This window comes from Leptinotarsa decemlineata, unplaced genomic scaffold (genome assembly GCF_025532065.1).
Source record: "Leptinotarsa decemlineata unplaced genomic scaffold, Ldec_3_MD MMD2_P_RNA_scaffold_11, whole genome shotgun sequence".
NCBI lineage: Eukaryota > Metazoa > Arthropoda > Insecta > Coleoptera > Chrysomelidae > Leptinotarsa > Leptinotarsa decemlineata.
Window position 1 is genome coordinate 1,263,847 of NW_027412525.1, and position 27,958 is coordinate 1,291,804.

Below are 27,958 nucleotides of genomic sequence, written 5' to 3' on the forward strand. Positions count from 1 at the left end.
AAGGATTTGTGCCATAAATTCCATAAGAGAACTGCATTTGATTGTATTTTTTCGCGAATTGCAAAACATTAGTCAAGTGTTTTGCAAGTGCGCAAACCGATTTTAGATTATTATATGGACATTCGTTTCAGTAGTTTATTCCTCGACTTCACACAGATTGAATTTCAATTCGAGAAACCAGAACTACATTCATTTGTCCTTGCATCTCGTATCCTACAAAAGCCAATAATCTTTTGCTTTTTTGCAATCATTTGCGGTTAGCAATTACGATCCGTATATTATGTCGAGTGCCATGTATTCATTAACTTTTCAGAACAAACAGTTGCTATCCCAGCCCCAACCTTGAATCAAATATTAATAACACCGTCTTAGCTAATGAAGCATTAGTAAGGTAAATAACCGCTGTAGTAATGGATCTTTTTACATTTTCGAATAATTTTTTTGATTTACATGAAAATGTTTTAAACGTTCACCTTCAGGCAATGAAACACTGCTGAACCTCAACTGTTCTTAAATAGGATTTCAAGAAAGAGTCATCTAATTCGTAATGTAAATATGAACTGAAGAAAAGTAAATTGTTTTTAAGTTGTTTATATTAAGATATTCTTTGAGGAATGTAAAAACTGGAAATCCTCTCAGTTCTTTTCATAAAACATTAGTTTTCAAATCCCATTATTTAAGTATATATCCACTATTATTCCCAAGTATTCGATTGACTTTCTTTCTGCTATTTTGGTGTCTTGTTCAATGATCAAGTATTCAACGTCAGCTAATTATATCCGAACTGAATTATCATTTTCTTACAATCTTCCTCGATTTCTATTTTGAGTTAAGTTGAATTTCCATATCTGTAGAATATTACTATGTTATCAGCTATAATATCCCAAGGACATTGATAACTAACGAAATAATTTTATCACAGTTTTCGAAAGCACGTTATTTGGTAACATCCCGACGCTGAAGGCGGAGGGATGTTACCTAAAATAACGTGCTTGAGGAAGTTGTGATAAAATTATGAGTTATTTATCAATGTTCGAGGGATATTCGGTGAGAAAATTTTTTGCAATTCGAACGAAATTATTTATTGAACACACAGTTATTAAAAGAACAATTCGTATAATGATATTCCGTTGATCTTGCTGTATTTGCCTCGGTTACTGCATAGGTGTTTCCACGCATACTATTGATTATTTGGTTATGATGTTCCTGATCAATATTCAAATAAGGTTTTATAGAATTTCCATTATTGTGCCCAGTAATTTTCAACAATTGCTGTTCTTGAACTCCACTCTTAGCTAGTTGACTGACTGCAGTTGCTCTATTAGAGTGATTGGTTATTTTCCTCTGTTTCGTATCCAAGCCAATTGCTTCAGCAGAAGATTTCGTCCATCCGTTGATTATATTTCTACCCAGAGGCATATTGTCATACCAGTTATCGCTTCCTGTCTTCCAGTGACGATTTGGCCTTAAAAATAGTCTATTTGTCTTGATATTTGTGCCTCGTTTTGATAATAATTTAATGAATAATCTGACAGGACAAGCATTGTTATCACTATTTTGAACTAACCATTTGCTAGAGGCGCAGTTCTTTGAACCCCCTTGGCAGGTTTTACTGAAAATTGGATTATATTCTATCCTATTAGTTGGAGATCCATTGTTGTCCTTTTCGATATGAAAATAATCAACTAAGCAAGCAGCACCTTCACCACCTCTCTAAGCCAATTCCACCGCTGCTATGTGATAAAATTTGCGTAGGAATCCTATAGGGGTATTTTCATCCCAAAAGTTTATAATTTTACTCGTTTCATTTGAAGTTAATGGTACTGAGCTTGTTTTGCGTTTAGTGGGATCTGTTTGTAAATTTGTTCGTGCTGCGTCTCGTGCATTCCGCGCTTGTTTGAATGCAACACTTTTAAAGGGGTCTAGCATGATATTATACTCCTTGTAATACTTTTCTTGTAATAATTTGCTTGTTATATTCCATACGGTTTTAACAGTAGCCTCCTTAAACTCTGTGCTATCCTTTTTTCTCATATTAATCGCCCAATCCTTGAGTATTAATGCAAGCTCTTCGAGAGTACGATTTCTATCCAATTCATATTTTCTGGCGTCAATTGCCGCATCATTTTGAACACCAAAGCGAGGAAGTGACATTTTCGAAATAAATTGAATTACTGAAATGTCAAACAACTTTATTGTGTTGGTTGCTTAGCAATGTCATGACATAAGTGATAACTACCCGTGAAAACTATCCATGGGTAGTTATCAGTGTAATGATGGTTTCATTGGTTATTTCGACACACATGACTAGAAATAGACAAATTTGATAGGATAATTTTTTTGGCAAAAAATTTTCAGCAAAACAGAACTAACCCTTGTGTTTTCATTGATAACGAACTATCAAAATATTCAGTGAAAAGTAGTAGACCTGGCATTGTACCTTGTGGGACTCCGTTTGTGATTTTTCTCGCTTCGCTGATGCTACCGTCAATATGAGGCACATGTTGGCGATTCGATAGGTAACTTTCTAATGAAGAATGTGCATTTCCTCTAACGCTATAGAAACGTTGTTTTTGTAGCATATTCTGTGGCACACAGTAATACGCTTATAGCGACTTCTGAGGACTGTCGAATTTGTTAAGTCAATTCTCCCATCAATTAAATTCACCACTGAAATGGAAGTATATAATTCAATAAATATTCTAGACCAAACTATCACTAAAACTTATAATAAGCATGATTTTGCATTTTTTCCATAAATCATCTCGTACGGACATTATCACTACTCGTGGGACTTTCCTGGACAGAGAAAACTTAAAAATTCTTTCTTACGCTGAGTCTATAGAGGAGATGGATGTTGAAGTTACGACTCCAACTGACCTCCCTGTAAACTTGGATCAGGAGCGAGTCTACAGAGGAGATGGATATCAAGTTTACGACTACAACTGACCTCTCTGTAAATTTAGTTCAGGAGCGAATCTAGAGAGGAGATGGATGTCGAGTTTACGACTCCAACGAACCTCCCTGTAAATTTAGTTCAGGAGCGAGTCGGCAGAGGAGATGCGGATGTCGAATTTACAACTCTAACTGACCTTCCTCTAAATTCAGTTCAGGAGCGACGAGTGTAGCTGACGTGCAAAAACCCTCATATGGAAAGGTTGTGGTGGGTATCAAGTTGGGAATCTTGCAACTTGACTATCCGAATGCCTCATCAACAGAGCATATACTTTGTGCCTGTCCCGCTGGGGACCGAATCAGTTCTTTAGAATTTGGCAAAACCGAACTCTTACCATCTAACCTGAAAGACCACTCACCATAAAACCTAATCGGCTTCATTAAGAAGCTGGGTTTATTTGGCAGAGTGTGAATAGATGTGAGTCGCATTGAAACCTTGCGGGTTGCGATGGAGGATCGAATAGACCAACTCACTTTGGACCTAACCCAACCTAACCTACCTCTGATAGTCCTTTAGAGCTTTTTTCAGTTATCTTTGAGTTTTGTTGTTTTGTTTTGAGTTGCATTAGATTTTGTTTTTAGGTTGTATCAGTATAGATAGTGTTTTTTGGTTTTCTAAGATTTCTTTTATTTTCCAAATTGTGGTCCAGCTTTTGAATATGGTCTAATATCTTTAGGCAAAATATACGAAGTGATGGTCATGCTGATATATCTTACTTCAGTCATTGGATTCACTTCAGGAGTTTTTATTACCTAATCTGCTCTCGTTTCTGAATATATTTTCGCTGAGCGGTGATATCCCAGTCAATCTGGATTGGATATCTCTAATCATAGCTACCAGTAGCAATCATGTTTTCACCAACTCGGTGTCGCCTGCTTGAAATATTTCTTCACTGTTCTGTCTAAAGGCTGCCGCTTATAACTGCAGTGGGGACACGATGATAGAACTGTAACCCCATTTTCTTTGAAATTATTGAATACATCGATGGACAACTGTGAGTCATAGATACCCAACAGTAACAACAGAACAAGCTTTTTCTAATTAGGTATTTCACGAAGTGTTTCGCAAATGTTTGGAAATTATCTTCCTTCATCCACCCAGAAGAATTATCATCGCCATCAGAACCTATCGGTCCACCTCTTATAAAATAATAATAATTTATTTCCTTGTTCAAAAGTACAGAGTTAGAAGAAAAGAGAATTGAAACTTTCTATGTTTTTCACCACTGTAAGTTGGAAAATGTCCTAATAGAACGAAACTGTAGTAATGCCAGTTACAAATAAAAGTGGTAAAAAACATAGTAAGTTTCAATTCTCTTTTCTTCATTATAATTTTCTACCACGTAGTAACGGCTACATCCATCAGTTCATTTACAGAGTTAGAAGTATATGATTTTTATATGTACAGTGACTCGTTACAGAGTGAAATTTTTGTTGATAATCGTTAATAATCTAAAATATTATACATATAGGCATATACATACAATTGTTTAATCGTCTTAGATTATGTAGGAAGAACGAAGTATATATAAATAATTACAGAAACATAAAATTTAATTTGATCACATTATTTTGATATTTGTCATAAAAAATTTAAAAAACTTTAAAACTCATAAAGTGTGTAGAAATTTTGTTCAAAAAGTACCTTTATTAGTCTTGATTTAAAAAATTTCAGAATTGGTGATATTTTAATTGTTTCTTCTAACTTATTGAACATTTTAGGTCCAAGATAAAAAAACTTTTCTGGTGAAGAGTTGTCCTATGAACATTGGGCATCAGTTTATCTCTAGAACGAGTTGGATAAGTATGTTGCTGGGAAGGTATATCATGCATCTTTTCATAAACGTATATACATAATTTATAAATATAGAGACCAGCAACAGTTAGTATATTGAGATGTTTGAATGCATCTCTACATGAATCTCTTCAACCAATACCGGAAATGACTCTTATTGCATTTTTTCCCAAAATAAATATTTTTTCAGCAGCAGATCCGGTACCCCAATTAAAAATTCCATATCTCAAGTTACAATTTATAGTGGCATAGTACAATCTTAGTAAAATCTCTTTACCACAAAAATTAACAATGAATCTCAGAGCATAGCAGTTTTTCATCAATTTAATACAGAGTGTCTCAATATGAGGTCTTAATAGTGGACACGTGACAAATAAAGAACAAAGGAATCATGTTACCAAGCACCAAAATAGCAACTTCGATCAGCAGAAGTCATTCTTCCAAGTGTTTGATGCTACGACGAGATATCATTCTATTAGAAACCGTGTACCGTTGTCGTCCTGTTTCATCTGTATGTTGTTTTGTTGAAAAATGTGACTTGAGATAAACTTGTAGAAATTGGCAGCAGGCCGGGATTGCTTTCAAATATTTTTCTCATATTAACTACGTGGCGTTGGAGTATTTTATACGGTATAGCAAATTCTTCTGCTGTGAAATCAATACTATTTCCATCGAAGTCAACTTGTTCGCGGGGACTGAGCAGGGGGGATAACGGGTGCTATCACCTAGTCATCCGACGCAAAACGTTTGCGTAGCTCGTGTTTTTGGCAATTAGTCTACCTGCCCCTATAGTCAACTATCCCCGGTCCCCCCTATAGGTAAAGTGTTTTCAATAGATTCATTTTACGTTAAAAATTCAGTTGAGATGAGATCATTCACGGATTGGGAAGCCTTCAAGGCTTTCCTAGTGGAGACACGTACAGACCGTGAGGCACTTCAAACTCGCAACGGTCTCGACGCGGCGGTGGCGGATTTCGAGTTGTTTGTGAACAACGCTTTTCGCGCAGCAACAACCAAGACAAGACGTAGTGTCCACTGCGGAGCTACAATGATTTTTCTCCCAGGATAAAGAACCTTATCCGGGAGAGAAACCGACTCAGACGAGTTTATCAGCAGACTCATTATCCTGGAGACAAGACTGCGGCTAGCAGGATGGCCAACCAAGTTGATCAGGTCATCACTGACTACAAACACGAGAGGTGGAGTGAATGTTTGGAATCGCTCGAACCTGGAGATGACGAGCTCTGGCGAATCATCCGCAGGCTTGAAACGAGGAAGACCGCTCCCTCCCCTCTTCACGGACAGCGTGTCATCTGCTACTCCCAATCCGAGAAGGCGTTGGCCTTTACAGATACAATGGAGAGTCAGTTTCGACTCAATGTCGATCCGGATGATGATATCGACCGTGATATCTATGTTTCCCCTGTTTCACCAGAATCACCGTCTGATGAACAAATCGGCTTCAGGAGGGCACACTCCATTAAGCTGTAGGCCCTGAGACTGGTCGAAAATTCCATCTTAGAGCTGAATAATAGGAAGAGAGTCCATCTACTACATAAACTGCTTCGGGCCTGGTTCAGTGGATTAGATCCATTCTGAAAGACAGTACGTTTCAGGTACGAGTTGAAGGAATCCTGTCACGAAAATCCAAGCTGGAGTGCCTCAGGGAGCTGTGCTATCTCCATCACTTCATAGCCTGTACGTGAGCGACCTTCCTAGGTTTAATCACGTAAAGGTTTTACTTTACACTGATGATACGGCTCTCTTCGATTCTTCCATGGGTCGGGCATTGGCGGTCGTCTAGATGCAACATGCATTGGACGACCTCGGACCCTGGTACTTCGATTGGAAGATTCGGTTGAATCCAGATAAAACCCAGGCGATAGACTTGGAAAGACGTAGCGTTTTTCCAGACACAAAGGTTACGATCTCACGCAGGGAGATCGAATGGCAACTGCGAGTCAAATACCTAAGTCTTTGGATAGATTGCCGGCTCACCTGGGTAAATGACATTGAGAACATCAAGAGCAAGGTTCAATCAAGGATAGCCAGACTCTATCCTCTGGTCAACATACAGTCAAAGCTCAACCTCAGAAATAAGGTTTTACTGTACAATACGATGTTCAAACCTATAATTATGCATGCTTTAGGCTGAAAAGATTACAAAATGAGATTCTACGAATGCTGCTGAATGATTCATGGTTCGTGCGGAATGAAGTCATCTGCAGAGATTTGCAGCTGTTGACTATACATCAGTCCATTCAGTCGAGGAATCAAGAGAGTTTTATAGTCAGCGGACACTCATGAAAACATACATCAGGGAAGCTGTAGATTACACTGTAGATGACCCCACCCGATTCAGAAGGCCCCGTCGCTCAGTTAAGTGAAGGTCCCACGACGTCCGTTAAAGTGAACAGTTTGTTAATCAAATACCCCAGGGAAGGGGTATACAGGGTGGCATTGAACTTTATGTTGCAACAAACACCTTGAGTTTTGAATCATTCGTCCTCCTGACGAACCTCAGTTGAAAGGGTAAGGAAATATTTTCCAACCTGATTGAAGTGAAGGTGACTGCTGAGAAATTGTCACGTAGTGAAATGACCTATAGATTGCAAAAATAATATTTTGCCAAACAATGAGTCAAATACTACAAAGACCGTTATTAGTGAAATAGGATAATTATTATGACATTCACGAAGAAATTGAAGGTTACTCGAATCTAACACTCCCCGTAATGAAATTTATGATTACTTTCCATACCCAGTACGAAGAATAATTTTTTTGGTTCCTTCCAATTATTTTAGCAACGCGTTTCCATTAATCATTGTGAAAGTAGCTACATACTTATGACTACGCCCAACGAAATATTGTCAAATATGTGTGTTTGAACTTTAAACAGAAAGAAGTAAAATTTTGACGATTCAAATTAACACCTGTTCAACCGCTCCTTTGTTTCCTCACTACGTTTTTAGCAAATTGTCCAACTGAATGAGAAATACAATACCTTTTGTAACCGAGTCGAGTATGATGACATTCATAAATAGAGTATCCCGCTGCGTTTTTGATGAATGGGTCGCGGAAGCGGTTGAGACCATGTAGAGGCGCGCCTATTGAAATATTAATTGATAGGAATCTGAAATTTTCGGATTGATTAATACTAGATATGGATATTTCATCAACTTTCCACTACACCAAACGGACACAGAAACAAGCGTGTTTTATTGCTACTTATTCATTCAACATCAGTACACACCGAATGTATTCCGAGATATTTATAAGGAAAACCATGATTGTAACTGTAAACAATTCCCAGGTGTTGTATTATTAGATTCATCAAAAACTTCTGAGTTACTTCGGAGAGATGCATATGAAATTCCGAAGTTCTAATGAAATACAAAACCTTACCATTTTTAGGTACGACTAGCACATAATTGACGAAGAAACAACAACAAACCTGGCTAATGACGTTGAAGACATAGCCACTTGTGCAATGTCTTACCTTTGGAAACAAAAAATAATTTCTCCTCATCAATGTCGAGTGGGTCAGTTAAGACAAAATTAAACGTCTCTAAATCCCTAACAAACAAAATTCCTTTCAGCTATTCACGACCTTTGTCTGCAGTTGTATCGGTGGTTTACAATAAATAGATGGGTATTCAGGAAGCAAATCCACCACACATACTTCAGGTGTGGGTGGAATTTTGTTCGTACTAGATTCGCAGATAGTTCTTTACATCTCAACTGACCCACCTGGTACTGACGAAGAACCAGTACTCCGAAACTGGTCTGTCGGTGTGGTCAACACGAAAAAATCAATTTCTGTTTTTCATTTTCAGGAAGCCATACTTGTGATGATTTTTACAAATTGAAAACGTTGTTTAGGTGTCTATAGATTCACTTTAACATTCACCGTGGCATTAGCAGGTTGTGTTGTTGTTTTTTCGTCAGTTATCTGCTACTCTTACATACAAAATGGTGGGTCTCATATATGAGAGGCAAAGATTCGGTGTTTGAGCATTTCATTTTCATACACATATTTATTAATTGATAGGAATCTGAAATTGTTATATTGATCAACAAGCGTCTTGAATTATTGCCGATCATTCCATTAGTACACGCTATTTTTTTTCCATAATATTTATGAGAGAAAAACCATTGAACTTATCGATACCAATTCCAAATGCATTTATCAAAGTTTCTGATTTCATGAATCAAAAACTTCTTTGTATAGGAAAAGTCATCATTCTCATATCGTGTTTGTTCTTGCTCAAGACAGCTTAATGTCTTCATGACCCAGCCTAATACTACTAATGATAAATTTCTTTTCACACGAATATTTTCATTATTCATATTAGCCAAAATAAGCAGAAGCCATCCTTACATCTAAACTCCCGTTGAATGAAAAAAAAAACAGTTGTTTCAATATATAATAATGAAACAGTGTATTGTTTCATTATGAAGAAAAGTGATGTTTTGCATGGCGAAGGGTGGTGATGGGCCGACGACTCGTATTAACTGTGTTATTAAAACATACTATTATTTCTTTAAACGAGAAAAATGCTCTTCATACGTATGTTCGGTGTTTTGGTGATTACTTCCAGCCCAAATGGCAGCTCTTACCGGTACCGGAGATAACGTCAACGTATGTATAAGAATATCCATCACAATACGTCACACACGTTTGATAATTGAATATAAGTTACATTTCTAATAGAGGATATCAAAGCGCCCTCCCTTACCATACCCAGAGTAGTCAACTGCCTAGGGGCCCAGGATCGACAGGGGCCCACTGCAGTCCGCAAAAAAAAGTTTTATGGATCGAAAATGATAATCAACAATACCATTCTTTTTTTTTTCAACGCATGTAACACTATACATTAATCCTTCGGAACGCAACTGGACTTCTTTCACGTAGGGGGAATCCCCGATTCGTTGGGTGCGTTCTGTAAGCTTCCGTAGCGTGATAATAATTTGTAGCGTAATAATTCCGAAACTTTCGAAATACGTTAATTACAATATGTGAGTTTTGCGATTGTGAGGTAAATTCAATAAAGTTTTAGTGTGCTCCGTGTTTGAAGACTTACGATTTTCACATACACCAAAGGTATTAAAAAAATTCCGAACGCAGCGAATAGGCGGACTGTTTATCTCGTTTTACGTTGAGAAAACCCCGATTTGTAGGATGCTATCAGGAGCGTTTTATGACAGTGAATTGGAAAACACTTTATGCTTTGTGTTTACTCTAAATAGGAGTAGAGTATTAGTTTTTTTATGAACACTGTCTTGAAAACTTAACGAGGAAATGAATCTTGATTATAAAACAGAATTAAATAAGGTAAGTTTAATGATTATTTGTGATATTATAATTTGACCAAAAATAGGTACGAAGATCTTTATTTTTCTGAAAATTTAACCAATTCTTTGTCACAGTTTTTCATTCACACCTTCCTTTCAAGGAACAAAATGTCCGATCAGCCCGTGAAAAACAAGCATTTGAGCGGTGCAGAAAAACGTAAAAAGCGGCTAGACCAACAAAATAAGCGTGATGAGGTATTGAAGAAAACGCAAAACCTTTTCCGCTTTTCCAACTTGGATTTGTTTGTCAACCACTCGAAAATCAATCTTTTCCGAGGACGTCTGCTGCTGATCAAACCGGGAGTTCGGAGGCGGACTCGGGAGATATTCTTAGCGAGTGTTCTGAGTAGGCTAACCAGTATCAAGAAACAGCTACTTTAGCAGCCTATCAAGTTGTAGAATACCAGAATGACATTGACTTGTGGCAAAATATTACCAAAGAAATACAAGATTATTGGTGTATCAGAGATTTTAACGAATGTCAACACTTTGACTGTGATTTTTCTGCTTCAAGCCGTTAATACGAAGATAGCAAAAGATGTTTTTTCTCAGTCGAAGTTTTTTAGTAAACATATAAGTGGGGGTAAAATGAAACGAGAGTGGCTCGTGTAATCTCCATCGACTGGAAAAGTATTCTGTTTACCATGTGTTCTTTTTGGTGGTGTTGAAAACCAAGTTCATTGTAGAAAACGCTCAGAGCAATGGAAAAAATATGAATAGTTACCTAAAAATGAAAAAACCTCTCGAAAAACTCTACGATACATAGGGAGACGTGAAAGTTGCTATTATGTTTTTATTCAACTCAGTCAACCAATTTCCAGGGCCGTAATTTAAAAGGGAATAATTCACACAATTATAATCGAATATTACCGAAACGTCCCGAAATATTAAATTGAATTCAATTTTTCAGTGTGAAGTGAACGTCTACGATCCAAAAACTACAACAAAAAATACAGGTTCGTATTTAAAAATTAAAAGATGGGGGTGGCCCAAGTCAGATGACACCCCATATAAAAGATTCATGGATATATTCTGAGAGCCCACATCAAGTGCCAATAGCAAAATGTGGACTGATTTTCAATATGTCTGCGAACAATGAAGATATAGGCAAAATATAATTTGGGATTTTTTGGTTTTTCCTGTATATCTCCAAAACCAAAAGAGCTATATTCGATTCCTTCACATCATTGAATAGGTCTCTGAAATACACAACTTTGCCACAATTTAACCGACACTATCTCCCTTATCTTTTACGAGATCCCCATGTACAGAAACGAATTTGAATAACCCTGTATAAAATCTTGAATAATAGTAAGAATTATAAAGTAATATTCTGATAATTATCACCGGTCATATATTATTTAAAATACATTTAAAATGTTACCATAGTCACTCAATATAAATTTCATCTACTTTATAGTAACATTTACTGATAAGAAGCTTTCTCAATTTGTTTTTGAATAAATATATATTTCCATTGTGCATAAAAGTAGTCTAAAGTTCATTTTTTCAAATTTACTCGGTAAATTGAAAGATGGTGAAAAATGTTTCAAGATGATATATCACATCCCTATACCTAAATCGTCAAGTTTTCTCAATAAAGTCGCTTCTTCTAGAAACATTATTTTTTTTTTAGAATTTGGATTTAGGTAGCAGTGGAATTATCAAGCTTATAGCAGTTCGGTTACTTTTATAAGTAATTCACAAAGAGTTATCGACGATGTTTCGAATCCTCTTCCCAAATGAATGCAAATATCGATTATTCAAACGAAGTTCTTATGAAATTATTTATTATACACATGAACAAAGTGATCAAATCATTGTCAGAACGTGTAAAAAATTCAACCAAACGTATCCTGAATTAACACCAATGAACGAGAGGAAGTTTGTAACGTTACAAAATAATTTCCTTAACTATGGCTCAAAGTTTCCAGGGAACAACTGTACCAAAAATCAGTCATTTCTAGGTAGAAAGTAACATTTTGTGGGCTAAAACATGTGAAAGTAGACAATAACAGAATAGGATGATTCAAAATAACAAAATTGTAAACAAAATATCACATTTTCACAATAAATGCTGAAAACGTCCATTACATTCTAAACACTTTAAAATGTTTTTTGTACGCGACTTGTGGTTGCTTTTTCAATTTCCTGGGGATCCAGATCTTCAATACTCCGCACTATTCGCCGTCGCAATTCTTCTTTGGTAGGCACTGGAGTACTGTATACCCTTTCGTGTTGATCAAAAAGTACTTATCTATTTATTTTTTGATTTTCATGGAATTATTTTACAGTAGCTTGACTGCATTAACCTTTCTAAATTTCATATCATTTCTAAAAACATGTGGATTCGTTTTCCGATGGCATTTCAGGTTAGCTTACCACCAACACTGACATAAAAACTTGGCAAGTTGACTTGGGTGTCACACCAATAGGTGGTTCTACTTATGTTTCGCTTGCGTTTACACAGCTATTTTTATCAAGTACTTCCTTGGTTTTTCTCATTTTGTCTTCAATCGAGGACCGCCTGCCCGGTACTGACGATGCCCAATAGGCTGAAACAGCTATATACCGGTGGCTCTTAAATTGAAATCAATATGGGAATGATCAAAAAGTATTTATCAATTTATCTTATATATATATATATATATATATATATATATATATATATATATATATATATATATATATATATATATATATACGTTCGAATTCAGTAAACTTATTATAATAAGTATCACATTTTTTTCATATAAAATAATTACAGAACTCATTAGAAGTCTCATTAGAAGTAAAACAAAAATACAATCATTCAAAATTATACATAGGGCTGCGAGAATGATGCTAATAATAACATCTGGAAAAAGTTTCCATTGAAAAATCATGTTGTTTCTTGATCAAATAAAAAATTAATAAATGGATATCAAATGCCCATTTTGAATGACTGACTGAAAACCGTAATGCTAACAATGCTAACTACATGACAGGTTGATGAATAATTTTATAAATATCCGAGGCTCATGAGAACTAGTCGCTAAATCTCATGTACCTTGATCAAAAGGTGTTCTCACCATTAATCAACCGTAGAAGGAATGAACGCCTATAATGATCAAATGTGGGATAACTTAATAGCTGCCTATAAGGACTTGCATTAAATAGATAATCTCACTATGAAAGACATTCATCATTTGGAGCCGAGTAAATATACAGTATAATCGTGCACGAATCGAAGATTGTTAACTTCGATTTCAAGTTGACAGTTGAAAATATATAGTTCATATGTGAATAGTCAAAATTCCGCTCAGTCCAAATGTAGTGATTAACTGGGTCTACTAATGGCATTTGGCTCATGAATCAATGGAAAAAGAATGTAGTTATCAGCGATTTCAATATGTTCTAATTACCTTTTCGATTTCATTTAGACTTCAAGCTTTTCCAAAATAACGTTAGAAACCGTTCGTTATGCAATTGACGTTACAATGTTTTGAATTTTTCAACTTGGCAATGTGCATTATGAATCACGTCATAGAATAATATCCAATAAAGTTTGAGCTTTTCAAGTTAGGACAAACAAAAAATTTGCTTGGAAAGCCTCTCAACCTCAAACGTGTCAGTCACCTCACCTATATAATTTGAAGAAATCCCAAAATAGAGAAAAATTCCACATTATAGATTAGTCAGTACCTAAAATGAACAAAATAATTGACTAAGGGTACCATCTTACGGTAACTTCTAGTCTACAAGATTTTCTGAAACAAAAAACAACAGTCCCAACACCAGTATATCCCAGTTTTTATGAATATGTCGTTTACTATGTGATAAAATGAAAATTTCAAAATGGAGATATAAATAGATTTATGGCATAATTAACAACGTATCAAAAACATATAACTGTGGTTGTGGGTTCAGAAATATTGATTCAATAAAAGGAAGGTTTTGTCTTTCTACTTCTCCATCTTTATACAAAAAATGTATATCGTGTGAAGAAGTAATTTTCAGACACAAACTGGAAGGAGCCATCTCAAAATAGCTACACGAAAGAAAAATACTTTCGAAATAAATACTTTTATATGAACACTGAATTATATAAAAAACATTTTTTGCTATTCAGTTTGCATTCCATACATTTGTTATGGAATTGAATCAGATATCATTTACAGCATTCCTACACAAAATAATATATGGATGAAGTAAAATTCCATCCGCACTGGTGGACATTCGATGTTTCGAAATAAGACACTTGCTATATTGCCTCTTCAGCACCAATCTTTGGAAGGTTCACACATTATATATATATATATATATATATATATATATATATATATATATATATATATATATACATATATATATACATATATATATATATATATATGTATATATATATATATATATATATGTATATATATATATATGATCTAATCAAAAGGGCTTTAACTTCAGCCAAAATTCCTGCGATTTTAGAAACCATAGGCACAAGTCGAGACGACGGAAAACGGCCGGATGGTATGACACTTGTTCCATGGAAAAATGGTAAATCTATTGTTTGGGACTTTACTTGTGTAGATACATTAGCAACTTGCCATCTTCCTGCTACTTCTGCGAAAGCAGGTGCTGCTGCTTCTTTAGGAGAAAGTTCCAAACTACGGAAATATCAGAATTTGGGAAATAATTATATCTTTCGCCCAATAGCTATTGAAACGTTTGGTGTTTTTGGCCCTGAAGCCTTATCTCTCATCAATGAAATTGGAAAAAAGGTAACCGATGAAACCCACGAATCAAGAGCCACATCTTTTCTCATTCAGAAAATTAGTATTGCCATCCAAAGAGGAAATGCAGCTTCGTTTTTCGGTACTCTCCCTGATTCCAAAAAACTTGATGAAATTTACTTGTTTCCACTTTATGAAATTAAAATAAAAGCAAATGAAAAAAATACTTTATCTCAGCAAAATTCTCAAATGGGTTTCAAAGATATTTCGGATTGTTCAGTGATAAATTCTTCAGTCAAAACCTTTGGGTTAAATGGTTTAAAAAATATTGGTAACACCTGTTTCATGAACAGCGTAATTCAATGTTTATCAAATACGAGATGATTATTGGGATATTTGAAAAAGGATGAATTCATGAAAGATATCAATACTAGTATTTCTAGTATGAAGGGTGCTTTAATAAAATCGTTTGCAGAAGTCATCAAGGAGTTGTGGTCAGAAGATGCATTTGATAAAGTAGTAAATACAGCCTCCTTAAAAAATCAGATTCAAAGTTTTGCTCCTCGATTCATGGGTAATTCCCATCAAGACGCCCAGGAGTTTCTCCGTTATCTTTTAGAAGGATTACATGAAGAGGTTAATATAATTAATGAGAAACCTAAACCAATCTTAACGGAGATTGACGAAAAATTGAGCGACAGCGGAAATGCACAAGAGTCATGGCTCACATATTTGAGGATGCATAACTCTAAGATTGTAGATAACTTCGTTGGCCAATTGAAATCCACATTTGATCCTTTCTGGGATTTGTCTCTCTCCATACCACAAAGAACCGACCAATTGAGTTTGTGGCAATGCTTAGATTATTTTACAACAGAAGAAACTTTGGATCGAATTGAAAAACCGACGTGTTCGAAATGCAAGGAAAGGAGAAAATGCATAAAGTCCCTATCAATCCACAAGTTTCCCTATATTTTAGTAATACATTCAAATAGATTCTCTCCAACGGAAAGTAGAGGCAAATTGAATGATGTCATCGAATTTCCTCTAGAAGGATTGGATATGGACAATTTTGCAGCAGAAAATGTGGCTACTTGTTATAATCTATATGTACTTTTAAATCACAGTGGGACTACTAACAGAGGACAGTATACAGCATACTGCAGAGACCCGTATACTGGCGCATGGCACAAATACAACGATTCACACGTGTCACCAATTTCACCAAAGTCGCTTGTGAGTGGAGAAGCATACGTCCTCTTTTATGTAAAGGATGGAACAAAATCGCACCTTTAAGATATCCGAGGGAAAGTTTCTTTGTGCAATTATTATTTATTTTTTGTTAATTTCTTACATGTTGTGTTATTATATTGTACTTCTACTAATTTAAATATATATATATATATATATATATATATATATATATATATATATATATATATAATAATAATAATAATATAATAATGACGTTTATTCGTGATAAAATAAAATCCATACAATAATATAAGAGTTGTGTATAAAAATGAATAAACATAATAATATCCACAGAAGTATCAAACATACTTGTTTGTGGAATTACAAAAGAGACAGTCACGAAAGATAAAATATAAAACTAAGTGTAAAATAAATATACATCAATTAAAATTATACCTGATTAATTCATATTATAATAGTATAGATAAACTAGAGTATACATACATGCATTTCAATCTCTGCAGAAATCTTATATCTAATGAATAATGGATATACACATATATACATACATATACACGCATACATACGCACACACATATACATACATATATACACACACATACACAATACATACACGCATATACACATACATACATACATATATAAATAAGCTATTGATAATCATAATAACAATATATTTGGACAGTGGTTCAACCTTCGATTAGTTTATGAATATCCGTTCTTGCATTTTCCTTTACAAATGATACTAATTGTTTTTTGAAGCGTTTCATAGAAGTTTCATATGTAATTTCTTTTGGTAAATAATTTAATAGTTTGGGAGCTAGATAACGATAGCTTCTCTGTCCTATAGATTTGGAAACCAGTGGTATACAATGGTGATGCCTTTTTCTCGTTGCGTATGGGTGGTTTGGAGTGTCATCTTCAGCTTTGTTCTTGTATAGCTGGCATCCTATCTGAACGATGAATAATTGTCTCAAATCTAAAATTTGTGTCTCTTTATACAGCAAATTACTTTCATACCTTGCAAGTTTATTGAGTAGTATTCGAAGAAATCGTCTTTGAGAGACTTCAAGAGGATGTAGGTGAGTTTTTGATACTCCTCTCCAACCAATGATGCCATAATTCAAGTGTGATTCTACTAAACTGTGGTATAGAATTTTTCTGTATTTGTAATTCACGAACTTTCCGACTTGTTTCAGTCTATATGAAATACAACGTAGTTTTTTTGTTAAGTAATGTATATGGTGGTCCCATCTAAGATGATTATCTATATATATATACCCATATATTTGATTTTTTTCGCAGGTTTAATTACAAGATTTTGTTGAATATTCAGAGTGTATTCTGGCAAGGATGTTGAGAGACTGCTGAATGGTAAGTATACTGTTTTGTCAAAATTAATTGAAAGTAATCTACTGTCAAACCAGTCTTTGAGATTTCTTAGGTCTTTTTCAATGTTCAGTTTCAGATTGTACCAGTCTTCATCTTTATAGTATATTACCGTGTCGTCCGCAAAACTTATAATTTTCCCGATTGTTTTTTGTATGAATAAGTCATTCAAATAGATCACGAATAGCACCGGCCCCAGTACTGTCCCTTGAGGTACACCGCATGTTATTTCCATTTCTGCACTGATTTGGCTTCCAATTTTCACTCTTTGCTTTCTATTTGTTAAGTAGCTTTTAAGTAATTTGTGTGCAGTACCTCTTACGCCCATATTTTCTAAGGTATCTAGAAGTATGGAGTGGTCGACCGTATCGAATGCCTTTTTCAGATCTGTGAAAACACCTATTGAAGGGGTACTTGAGTCTAGAGATTCATAGATGGTTTTTGTTAGGGAATGAATTGCATCAGTAGTAGATTTATTATCTCTAAAGCCAAACTGAGATGTTGACAGTAGATTATATTTGGTAAGAAATGTACATAATCTGGCTTTTAGAATTTTTTCGAAAATTTTGCTGATCGATGATAAAAGGGATATGGGCCTATAATTTGTGACATTATCTGTTTCGCCGCATTTGAAAATTGGAGTTACTATTGAGTTCTTCAGAACTGAGGGAAATGTCCCAGATTCAAATGATCTATTTATGATGTCCATTAAAGGTTTGCTAATGAAGTCAATGATGATTTTGAGAATTTCGGCTTTGATTCCATCGTGTCCAGGAGATTTATTATTCTTCAATTCATTTATAGTATTCCTTATCTCATTCATACTTGTAGGTGTGAGAAAAATTGAATTATTCGTTATATTTTTCTTATTTTTGTGAATAGGATTTTTTTTAATGTTTTTCGCTAGGTTTCTTCCTACATTCACGAAAAAACTGTTGAACATGTCAGCGATTATTTTTTGATCGGTGACGATTTCTCCTTTCTCGTTTTTGATGTTATTTATTTGTTTTTTTGTTTCGATTTTCAGAATTTCATTAACCGTTTTCCATAGATTTTTGCTTGTATTCTGTTCATTTTCCATTAGCTTTCCATAATACTTTTCTTTTGCATCTCGTATTTTTTTCTCAGTTATTTTTTTGGTTGTGAGATAATCATTTTTCATGTTCACATTGGTTGGGTCTTGTTTCCAAAGGCGATACAATAGGTTTTTTTCGTTGATATGTGTTATCAAGGACTTCGTAATCCAATTTTTTCGTCTGCGCTCACTATTTTTCATTTTTATGTGTCTTGTTGATTTACGAATACAGGTATTTATTATATTTATGAATTTTTCTGTTACAGTTTCAAGATTATGCATCGGGTATAATTCATCCTCCCAATTTATGTGGCTTATGGATTCAAGCAATTCTTTTTTATCTAATCTTTGAAAGTATTTTTTTGAATTGTTATTTATTTCATTTTTTGTTTTATTATTTAGTACGATTTGTAGTAGCGTTATGTAATGATCTGTGATTGTGGTGGAGATAGTTATAGGCAATAGATTGTTGAAGTTTTGCTGTTTCATTTTAATAAATATATGATCTAGACATGATTCCGATCCATTCCTTGCTCTGGTAGTGGTGTTTATGGTTGAGTGAAACCCATATTCACTCATAATGTCGAGATATGCTTTCGAGTCTTCAGTTTCCTTCAATAGATCAATGTTTATATCACCAACGAATAAACTGTAATGTGGGTTCTTATTCTCTTTGTTTAGCAATTCGTTAAGTTGATATAGGAAGTCATCAATTTTACTCGCTGGAGATCTATAGAACGCGTAGATACAGATGGTCTGTTCGTCTACCGTCATATTGGTTGTAGTTGCTGTCATTGTATAGAGTAACATAATCGGTCATATTAAGGGTGGAAGTATCAGGCACGTGCCAAGTTTCTGTTAAGACTATGCAGTCGAAAGACGCTTTAAGCTCTTCAAGATTGATTTTGAGTTCATCTATATTTTTTGAAATACTGCAAATATTAGTATTGAGGACTTTTATATCACTGAATTTATTATTAATCGCTAAGACTTCTTTCGCTTCATTGCAATTATTCAGGGGGTATGTTCTTATTTTTTCTACTATAAAATCTCTTATATAAGGATCCATACTGATAAGATTTACAAATATTACTATATTAATACAAAGAAATAGAATGTTTTATACTATAAATTCTGAAAGAGTTCACAATAACGAAGAATGGTGAGATTATATAAATATATCTAAGGTATGTAAAGATTGCTATTTCTGGAATACCTATAGAATCGTAAGAATATGTATGTAGTTAATTTACAGCTTGCCGTTGCTTATTTATTTATTTGCCGATCGTAGTCTGTTCTTTCCGTTGGAAGGTTGTTCTCCTGTTTTCTTCTTAATTATACTAGAGTTCGTAGCGATAACTGATTTTTCGGTAGTCTTATTTTTTTGATGGGATTCCGTTCCTTGCGTAGCTGTGCCTTGGCTGAGTGTATCGTTGAAAAATTCTGGTAGACTGGATTCTATTTCTAAAGTATATTCTTTATTCCTTATGTTTGGTGTGGGAGGTGCGCTATTATGTTTTTCGTAGAGGGGATATTCTTCAGCGTTTTCAAGTTGTTCCACAGTGTATGCTTTATTATTGATGTACAGTTTGTTTCCTTTTATATACGTTATATTATCCTTGTTTAGTCTTGCTCTGTTCAGGTTTTCACGTAATATTCTATTTTCTGCCCTTTGTTCAAATGTCAAGTCCTGTAGGATTGATATATTTGTTCCCTTCAGCTTCTTGCAATTTCTTAGTATCTCTTGTTTTTTCATATAAGATATCAGCTCCACTTTCAATGGGTTTCTTTTCATATTTCTCAATGGATAAATGTTATTTATATCATCTTCAGTGATACTGATACCAAGAGAATTTTTTAATTTTGTGCAAACATTGACCGTAGTATTCTCTGTTGTTTGGTCCAAACCAAGTATCAAGATATTATTTTTTTTTTTTTGATGTCCTTTCGAGTAGCTCAACCTTCTTCTTCAAGTCTTGATTTTCTCTTTCCAATTTATTCACTTTGTTATTCAATTCCTCTAATGTCAGTAATACTCTGGCTTCGCTTGCTTCTATTGCACTTTTTATTTCTTTTCTATTTCTAATGACTTCTTGACGAAGTTCTTCCATTTCAATAGCTTGGCAATTAGATTTTAACGTGTATGGACACTCTTAGCCAAATGCTTATCTTCAACTGATAAGGGCATTTGTTGATAGTTTTTATTCTGGGAGTCTCTTATTACTTCGGTAGTCTTTTTTAATTCGTTTTCACTATTTATTTACAGTTTGCTAATATACTTCTTTTTTAGTTTTTCAGAACGTCATATACTTTATGCTTCACCGCTTTTTATAATTTTCAATGCAGTTGTTTACATACCATGACTGACTTTCTGATAGAGCTCTTTAGTTCGACCACTTCACTATATATATATATATATATATATATATATATATATATATATATATATATATATATATAGAAACAGAAGTTAATATCGGACATAGCACTCATGAAAGTGGCAAACCATAGACACGTGTTTCGGGCTTTTGGCCCATCATCAGTATGGTGCAGCCAAGTGTAAGGATGGGCAACACTTGGTTACCAAAAGATAGAAATACAAATGCACGGAGCCATCAACAGGAGCCAACCGCACATTTGTGGTTTCAGTTGATAGATCTTGTGTTTACAAGAAAACTATCAAAATCACCACGGAGGCAGCTATAGCTACCTGCGTGACATCCGGGTCCAGGAAATTATACGAATATGAAAGTTATTGAGTGTCTTGATATAGAAACAGAAGTTAATATCGGACATAGCACTCATGAAAGTGGCAAACCATAGACACGTGTTTCGGGCTTTTGGCCCATCATCAGTATGGTGCAGCCAAGTGTAAGGATGGGCAACACTTGGTTACCAAAAGATAGAAATACAAATGCACGGAGCCATCAACAGGAGCCAACCGCACATTTGTGGTTTCAGTTGATAGATCTTGTGTTTACAAGAAAACTATCAAAATCACCACGGAGGCAGCTATAGCTACCTGCGTGACATCCGGGTCCAGGAAATTATACGAATATGAAAGTTATTGAGTGTCTTGATATAGAAACAGAAGTTAATATCGGACATAGCACTCATGAAAGTGGCAAACCATAGACACGTGTTTCGGGCTTTTGGCCCATCATCAGTATGGTGCAGCCAAGTGTAAGGATGGGCAACACTTGGTTACCAAAAGATAGAAATACAAATGCACGGAGCCATCAACAGGAGCCAACCGCACATTTGTGGTTTCAGTTGATAGATCTTGTGTTTACAAGAAAACTATCAAAATCACCACGGAGGCAGCTATAGCTACCTGCGTGACATCCGGGTCCAGGAAATTATACGAATATGAAAGTTATTGAGTGTCTTGATATAGAAACAGAAGTTAATATCGTTAATATCTTGTAAACACAAGATCTATCAACTGAAACCACAAATGTGCGGTTGGCTCCTGTTGATGGCTCCGTGCATTTGTATTTCTATCTTTTGGTAACCAAGTGTTGCCCATCCTTACACTTGGCTGCACCATACTGATGATGGGCCAAAAGCCCGAAACACGTGTCTATGGTTTGCCACTTTCATGAGTGCTATGTCCGATATTAACTTCTGTTTCTATATCAAGACACTCAATAACTTTCATATTCGTATATATATATATATATATATATATATATATATATATATATATATATATATATATATATATAGGTTTTCGCGAATGGATCTGATTTTCATCATGGAATTGGTTGCTTTGTGCGCGGTTAAAAACTTGTACTTTTTTATAGTATCAACTATTTTATGAAAATCATTTTCTGCTGCATTAGAGAGAACGACATTCGGGCTGGTAGGCCGTGGTTAAATATAACTTGTAGTACCGAACGTTTCGTCTGCTACTGCGGCAGACATCATTCCTTAAGTCTATCTGGTAACCGTTCTGACAAATTGCTTGGTAAAAAGTAAGACCTTCTTTATCCTTACCTCTGAGAGTTTTCGTTTGTATGGAAATTGTTCAATTGAAAACCCCGTTATAATAATTTTACTAGTTCGGACTTCCATTGTCTAGTATGATTCTAATATATTTTTTATTCTCTCATTTCTGCTTACCTTTCATTTTTATTTTTTTTCATGTATTTCTACTCTGTGGCCATTTTCAAGTTTTATTGCTCATACATAATTTTAATTTTATTTGTTCTTCCATAGATTTCGAATCATAATAGAATCATATTAGACAATGAGATTCCAAACTAGTAAAATTAACTACCGAACATTGTTAAACCATTTCAGAAGTTGATGATATAATTTATGGTATTCTGGATATTGAGAAAAAACTCATTGGCAATTTTCCCATTCTCCGTTGTTGTTTTCTATTTTCTTTTCATTCATAGAACTTCACTTTTCACGTTCTGATAAATTGACGATTCATTTATATTTCGAATGGTCCTTACAGATTTTAGAGTGTTAGCCATTATTTTTATCTTGTTTTGTAACCATTTACAAAAAATGTTAACAGAACGCATTTCTCTCACTGGAAGCAAAGTGAAACTATTATGAGGTTTAACGTGATTAACTGTGTCGGACAATAAATGTCGTCAACATTTGAATAATTACCAAGAAGCTCTATATGTTTATTTCTTTGGGTACCGCAATGACAGGTTTCACATAAATATATTTTATGGAACTTAAAAATATGCTGTTATAACAAGTTATAAGTCATCCTTTCTGGGAATTAAATTCTACTAATTATTCCGTCATATGTTTCTACTGCAGTTCATTCAACTGATGATAATCTCGTAATTAAGGTAATCAAATGATTAGAGTGGTCACTGATTTTTGTAAATGTGAAGATTCATAGTAGGTACTTTCCTTTTTATTTTAATTTCCGCCTTATAAATCAATTGCCAATCATAAAACACGGGACCGCGAACACTATGTTTCGTGGTTTCTCTTTTTATGACGCTTTCAGATTTTGGTGTTATGTATAATTATGGGAGGAGGCGAAAAAGCCATGATTTTATTAGATTCTAACAATTAACATTAATTACGACGATTAGGAAATCAAATTAATAAAATTCTTCTCGAAAGTGCAGGTGAATTACTGACATCAAGAGATGATAGCACGACGTGAAGCGAAAAAAGTGGTGATCGTTTCTGAGAATTCATTTCGGATTTTCTCATCACGAAAATTCAAAGTTATGTTTTATTTCAATTTGAAATATATTTGCACCAGTAGAAGAACTGGTTGTGTCGTTAGGATGAAGTCTTGTTTCGTAGAATAAATATTTGAACTTGAACAGTAGTAGCAAGCGTTACTACTGCAACTGGTGAAAATGTCTCCATTGCTAATATTTCAAATCCAGAATGTCCACTGTGCAGCAACAGAAATAATCATTTAAAATGATTATACATTTTGAAGTTACAACCATTTTGGAATCAGTTATTCAGATATCTTATTTTTCTCTCTGCAAACATTAACGGCATTCAACCAGCTTTGGAAAAGTGGCAAAATTATGAAGGTAACTATTCAACAATGGTATCGTATATCTAAATGTAAATATATAATTGGTCTCCGAAATCACTCTTGGTTCATGCACGATGGAGCTCCTGCTCATTTTTTCAGACGTAGCATATCCCCAACGATGGATAGGAAGAGGAGGCACTGAGCAATGGCCACGAGGTCACCGGACCTCAATTCCGTCGATTTTCTCTTTTGGGGACACCTAAATCACTAGTTTATGCTAGCCCCATTGAAAACGCGGAAATGTTGAGGGATCGCATTATAGCTTGCTGCGAAACGATAAGAACCACTCCAGGCATTTTTCAACGGGTGCGGAATTCTTTGATGAGAAGAGCAAAAGGAAGCTTGTATTACTGTTGGGGGGTCGCCACTTTGAACAGTTGTTGTAACAGTTGTTTCGTTCAATTTTTATATGTTAATTTCCCTAATAAATAACATAGTACTTCTCCGAATTGTTTTTTTTACAAACTCCGAAATGTAGCACTTTCTAATAGAATAATTAAACCTGACAAATTTTTTAAATCGGTATACTGCGTATAAAGTTTGATGAAAATAACTAAAATTGCAAAAAACTTATGACAAAAACCCACCATGTTTTGAAAAATTTCAACAATCTGTATTTCGAAAACGAATCATTCTTCGTTGAACATTTGATACAAAAAAGTTGTTTATTTTGACGAGATCCACCACATACTTAGTTTTTGTAATGTTCTCAGCAACTTCACTTAGCGCCCTAAGAGCCAAGTAATATGCATCGATATAGAAAATTGTAAATATTCCGTAAACGATCACCTCCAACGTTGTTGAGGAAATGTACCTTTTTTACTTGAAGAAGGTGTGGGGATGAGGTTTTTTCATGAAAAGTACTAAAAGTTTACTGTCAAAAAAGTTAGGGCAATTTGAAATAAATAATGATAGCGTACGCAGCGCCCTCTAGATGTTACATGAAAATTAATACGAAATTATGATTTCCCACGTCAAAAAAACCCCGGGTACCGAATTTCGTGCCAATAACTTATTTTTTGCTAGAGTTTTTTTTACAAAGCTAACAATAAAATTCAATTTCAACAACCCGTATCTCCGAAACGAAGCATTTTCGGACACAAGTTCATGTAGACTTTTTTTCTTAAAATTGTCTCAGGAATACGTCACTTGAATATTTCAACATACCTACGTCATGGTTTAATGTACAAGTCCGTCTGATACAATTTGTATAAGATTGAATATAATTAAATATGCTTGATGACTTTTTTGGAAGGTATATTTTTTGACAAATAAACAAACTCGAATGTTTTTAAATAACAACTACAACATACTTATATACAGTGGGCTCATCCATCATAAAAGAACAATCTTCATTCTGCAATGACTGCTTTTGTTAAAGAATCTGCAACCATTTTCTCGGTGGAAACTTTTGTGGCGATATTTTTTTTATTTCTGACAACTTTACTTTTTTAGAAAGGTAATCATCCATGCCTCTACAGTCATTGTACTTATCATTACCAATTGTTCGATTAAAGCAGCAACTCTTGAAAATCCTTTGGGTTCAAAGATTTTAGCTTAGCGATCCCACACTTCTTTGCCTGTTTTCAATTCCTTTAGTTCAGTGTAGATATGAGTTTTCACACCAGACACTATGGATGCAAGTGCTCATTTACTTTCACCTTCAAAACCGGCTTTGTTGTCATCTTTTGTTCCATTTACATATTCCAACAGTTCGCAATTGATGAGATGAATTTCCAAGGCGTACTTCCAATCGACATAATTTTCACTTCGAAAGATGCTGAGACGGCAGTATTTGATATGGACATTTTATCAGGAACAGGTATATCTAACTTATTCTGCCTTCTAATTGCAGTATAAGAACAACAGAAATCTAAAGTAAATGAACTTTAAACGTTCAAGCCAGTCTTTATGCTCCTACACAGTAGATTTAATGGACTGTTGCCTATCAGAAAACAACTACTCCCCTGGCTAATACCACGAAGGGCGTTGGATTATATCCGATAGGCGTTAGTGCAGGATTCTTCACAGAAAATTTCCTGCATATGCAATTGGCAATACAACTGAAAGAGTCGACCTTCAATTCTGGAACGGGCACACTTGCAGACCGGTTTCGGGCTTATTAGCCACTCATCAGTGCCAGATAGTGACCATCATCGACCTAAAAACAATGATATTCTACAATTGAAAATCGGAATTCTTTCAGAGTATTTCATTCCTCTTCCGAAGTTGGAGTTAGGGTATGAAATTGGATACGTGTGAGATGGAAAGTTCGGGCGATGTATGGTTTGTGTGTTCCTCTTACGTTTAACTAGTTTCAGAACTTCACAACGAAACTCAATTTTTGGTCTTCGTCAAATTTGCTGATTGAGGGAAGGAAACTTTCGAAAAACGATCTGTCCGGATCAGGTTGTGAAGCTGGAGGAGGCGTAGGCGTAGGCTTCGTCATGAAGTCTATCAATGCGGACTCCACGTTTCGTTTACGTTTCATTGAACTCCCTTGGTCGTATTTTGGACGTTCTGATCCCTTTGATTGGACTGTTTGTTCAGATTGATTTTCAGGTTGAGCAACATCTTCATCTTCGTGAGTTCCTGCTAAGCTGGACTGAGTTTCAGTTATGGCCCCACTAGATCCAAGGAAGGATAACTGCCTGGCATAAATGTTTTTCTTCGTGTTGTCAACAGACTGTCCAGATTTGGTTTTTTCTTTAAACTTTTGGAATAGCTATCTCTTATGTTCCTCCACTTTTTAAACAACTTGTTGCCTGAAAAAAAAAGAATATATGTATAATAAATATGAAAATAAGCAATTTTTTTTAACATGTTGAAAAATTTATACAACGGGTATATATTTTTCCAATATTCTTAACAAATCATTTCTGAACCGTGAGTATATTTTTCTCTTCATTGCAGATACTTGGTTAGCGGATGCAATCAAATTGATCTGCATTTGACATACAGAATAGAACATACAACAATCGGAAGGATTCTTAGAAAAGTTTGCATGGTGATTTGGGAATGTTTACTACTAGAATCCTTTCCCGAGTTAACGGAAGAACGGTGGAAAACGGTTGCTGAAGGTTTTCAAGAATACTGCCAGTTTCCAAATTGCTTGACAGCATGTCGGAAAGCATGTCAGACCTAGAAAACCAAAAATGAGCGGGTCTCTTTTTTATAATTATAGACTTTTTTCCATTGTTTTATTGGCAATGAAGTTGTAATTCGTACAACTTCATTAACATCGATGTTGGAGATTTTCTAAAGGAATCTGACAGCACTATATTTCAACGGTCTTCTTTGTACAGAAAGCTCGAAAATAATACATTGAATATTCCAAGACCACAGCCTCTACCGGGTACTGAAACAAGGATGCCTTATACGTTTATTGGCGATGAGGCTTTTTCCCTCTCGCCAAATATTATGAGACCATTCAGCGGCAAAGTTTTGTCAGAGAAAAAAAGGATATTATATTATAGATTGTCACTTGCCCGAAGAAATGTCGAAAGTACCTTTGGTATACTGTCTAATAAAGCTATAAATGTTAATTTAGATTTGGCCGTTCATGATGCATTGAGTGTGGAAGGTTTCTTTGATATCGTCCGATGTAACCATACACAAAGAGGACCGAATCAATCAATTGAAGCTAGAAATGAGCTGGCAAGTTATTTCGTTTTAGAGGTTGGCAGCGTTCCTTGGCAAAACAAATATATTTAGGTTAGAAATTTGACTTTTTTACATTATATTCTGTTATATTTTTATACTATGCTGGTTAAAACCAGTATAATATTATCGATACATTTTGACAATAAATATGAATTGTACTTACAAATTTCGTTTCTTTCCTTGTCATCCTTCTGTTTTAAATTTTCACTGAACAAACAACATATATTTGTCCATGCTGCTCTCTTTTTCGTTAGATCATGGTA

The 27,958-nt window shown here is 34.8% G+C and overlaps 1 long non-coding RNA gene across 1 annotated transcript; it reads left to right on the top strand.

Annotated features, from left to right (window-relative positions):
• Nucleotides 1-866: 866 nt before the first annotated feature.
• Nucleotides 867-27,861, top strand: LOC141479930 (uncharacterized). The gene is made up of 2 exons (XR_012464070.1): nt 867-1,047; nt 26,946-27,861. It is a non-coding gene; the product is annotated as an uncharacterized lncRNA (long non-coding RNA).
• Nucleotides 27,862-27,958: the final 97 nt, after the last annotated feature.